Genomic DNA, 3843 nt, shown 5'->3' on the forward strand with positions numbered 1-3843 from the left:
ACGAAGACTGCAGCAGGGGTCCGACCATCTCGGGTGCCATGCTGAACGGAGCACGCAGGAAGCGGCGAACTACATTGCTGCGGGTATATCTAAGTGCCGGCAATGCCTCCCGTGGTGGCAAGAGGGGAGAAATGGGGCATCGTATCGTTGCCGTGAAAGTGGCATTCAGCAAAAAAGCCCCCCCCCCCCCCCAAGAGAGATACGAACAACCATATATATACTAGCTAAAACGCAGCAACTTCTTTTCCAGACGTCTAGCAGTTCGGTCGACTCACAAGACTCTAACGCTGCATATATGCGCAGAAATTATTCATATCAGGAGAACGGGAGAACAGCAACTCTCATTAGCAACCAAATCACAACCATAGCTCACAAGCAGTTTGAAGACACACAGCTAGAACACATAGTAACCGAAGTGATTCCCAAGAGGAAAAGAAAAGCTAAAAGTACTTTCATAGTAAATCTGTACAGCCCGCCCAAAAACAAAGGAGATTTCATTAAGCTTTTTTCGAAAGCAAAGAAGCTTGCAGGGCAGAACACCCTCATAATAGCAGGGGATTTCAATGCGAAAAGCCCACAATGGGGCAGTAAGATAGAAGATAAAAAGAGGCGCGGCATCTGCACAGCAGCGGAGAACATAGACTGCGAGCTACTCACAGATGTAAGCCAGCCCACAAGACAGGGTAATAGTGTAAGCTCGGACACATGTTCCGACCTGGCCTTTGTCAGGGGCGTTAGGCAAGTCGAGTGGGAGAACCTGCAAGAAAATCTCGGCAGCGACCACTATATCGTCAGGGTCACCATAGAGGCAGAAAGCATCAAAAGGAAGATCGGCAAGGTAAACCTAACTGACTGGGATGCCTTCCGCACCCACTGCAAGCAACTAAAGGACGACATAACTTCAGTAGAAGACTGGAGCCAACAGCTTAGACAAATCAAGGACCTCTACACTAAGGAAGTGACTCGAACAGCGCAGGCACCAGAAGTAGACAAGCGACTCCTCAGGCTCTGGGAGGCAAGACGAGGCCTGACTTAGCGATGGAAGCGCCAAAAGCTAAACAGAAAGCTAAAGGACAAGATTGCCAAAATCACCAGGCAAGCAGAGGAATATGCAACGCAGCTGGCAAGACAGGAATGGCAGCAGTTTAGTACCTCGCTGAATGGTACCCTCGGCACAGCTAGAACGCGGCAGATACTCAAAAATCTCATGGATCCGAGCAAAAGCAAAGCGGAAAGCAACAAATCCATCCAAAGGCTAATTCATCAGTATGAAGGTACAGAAGAACAGCTACTTCAGGCAGTACGAGAGAAATGCTACGGGAAAGACCAGGCAGAGGGCTACCAAGGCCACTGCCAGGGCGAAGAAAACCCAAACACGGACAGACCCATCACAAAAGAAGAGGTCGTCAAGGCCATAAGAGCAACAACGAAAAATACGGCAGCAGGGTTGGACAAGATCCAAAATTCGTTAATACGAAACCTAAGCAACGAAGCAATCAACCACCTCACCCTATACCTAAACAAACAATGGGAAGAAGGGACGGTCCCAGGAGTGGAAACACGCCGTAGTCGTTATGATCCCCAAGCCCGGCAAGAAACTTCAAATTGAAAACCTCAGACTGATCTCGCTAACATCATGCCTAGGCAAACTGTACGAGAGGATAGTTACCCAACAAATTCAAACGCATCTAGAAGACGGAGAGTGGTACCCCAACACCATGTTCGGCTTCAGGGCAAACTTATCAACTGAAGACATACTGCTACAACTAAACGACGAGGTACTGGAAACAATGCCAAGGAACGGGGAGAACGCGGTCATGGCCATCGACATTAAAGGGGTTTTTGACAACGTATCCCACGCCGCCATCATGGAGAGACTCAACACCACCAACTGCGGAAAGAAGATCCACGACTACGTTAGAAGCTTCCTTATGGACAGAACAGCGACAGTAAACCTAGGAGACCTGCGGAGTGACACCTTTCAGACGCCATGCAAGGGCACTCTGCAGGGCTCAGTAATCTCGCCAATACTCTTTAACATAGCGATGATCAACCTCGCCAAGAAATTCAGCCAAGTTCAGGAGATTCGTCATGCAATCTACGCGGACGACATCACCATTTGGACCACTGAAGGCTCACTAGGGGAGAAGCAGGAGGCACTACAAGAGGCTGCCACCTGCATTGAAAGATACACACAACAAAGAGGACTCAGATGCTCTACCGAAAAATCTGAGCTCCTCAGAGTGGGTAGGCACCCTACGGACGCGCCACTCGAAGTAAAAGTAGAGGGCCAGAACATCTCGAAACAAAAGATGATCAGAATCCTCGGCATGTGGCTACAAGGAAGCCGGAAAAGCAGTCACACACTCAGCCTGCTGAGCAAAGAGGCAGGGTAAGTAGGCCGGATGATCAGCAGAGTAGCGCACAAGAGGTATGGCATGAAGGAGGCGGACACACTCAGGCTAGTCAACAGCCTAGTGGTCAGCCGGGTAACATATTCATTGCCGTACCATGTGACTACCAAAGCATAAATGGAGCAAGCGGAGGCAATACTCCGGAAGGCATACAAAACAGCACTTCATCTCCCAAGAAATACATCCAACGACAAGCTCATGCAACTCGGAATCAGCAACACTTTCGAAGAACTAGGAGAATGCCAGCTCAAGGTGCAAATACGAAGACTTGGTAACACAACGACTGGAAGGGCGCTCCTGACAAGGCTAGGTCGGGAAATAGAAAAGCCACAAAACAGCAGGGTCGCAATACCAGACGCACTAAGAACGACAATACGCATACAACCCATCCCCCGAAACATTGATTCAAACCTCCATGCTCACAGGAGACAGGCTAGGGCAGAACATTATGAGAGGACCATGGAACATCGGGACAATACAGTCTACACTGATGCCTCCCTATACCCCCAAACACACAAATATAGCGCAGTAGCAGTAGTCGTAAACCACCACGGAGAACACATCACAAGCCTCACAGCCGAAGTATATAACACCACGGAGGCAGAGGAGATTGCTGTCGCTCTTGCAGCGAAAGAAGGATACAGGACAGGGATACAGAAACATCCTAACGGATTCACGACAGGCGTGCCGGAACTATACATGAGGCAGAATTAACAGTACGGCACTCAAGATCCTCAGTGGAGGTCCGCTTCCTGAGGAACGACCAATACACAACATAATCTGGATACCGAGTCACGCAGTGATCGGGGGCAACGAAAGGGCAGACAACCTAGCTCGAGGAATGACTAGCCAAGCAGGAACGTCACTAACCCTGGAGGAACCCCAGATTAACTGCGGGGACAGCTATTCGGAATTACTAAACCTATATAAGGGGCTAAGATTCCAGTACCTCCCACCACATAAACATTTATCTAAGGAGGAAGCCACAGGATGGCGAAGACTGCAAACAGGCTCCTTCCCAAATTTATACATATTAAATGAGATGTTCCCAACACAGTATAGCGCCAACTGTCCGTGGTGCGGAGCAAAACCAACACTATATCATGTCACAAACACAAAACACCAAGTGCGGAGCAATGGGAGAGCCGGCTTACCAGCTGCGAGCTAGAGACCCAAAGGGCACTCATAGCACACGCAAGCGAGGTGGCCCGACTCAGTGGAGCCCTGGACTAGGGGCCCACCCACGGCCAAGGAGGACACAAACTTCAAGATGAAGACTCCGTCCTCTACCACTATTACTTCTTAAAGAAGCAATAATGTTTTCATTCATTCATTCATATTTCAGCATCGGTTCTCAACAAGTCTTAAGGTGCCCTGGTAGAAGTAGAAACTAACTGCAGCTTCTTAAACTTTATATTTCTTTTTTAGA

This window comes from Amblyomma maculatum, chromosome 6 (assembly GCF_055883805.1).
Source record: "Amblyomma maculatum isolate TAMU_Amacu chromosome 6, ASM5588380v1, whole genome shotgun sequence".
In the NCBI taxonomy this organism is placed as follows: Eukaryota; Metazoa; Arthropoda; class Arachnida; order Ixodida; family Ixodidae; genus Amblyomma; species Amblyomma maculatum.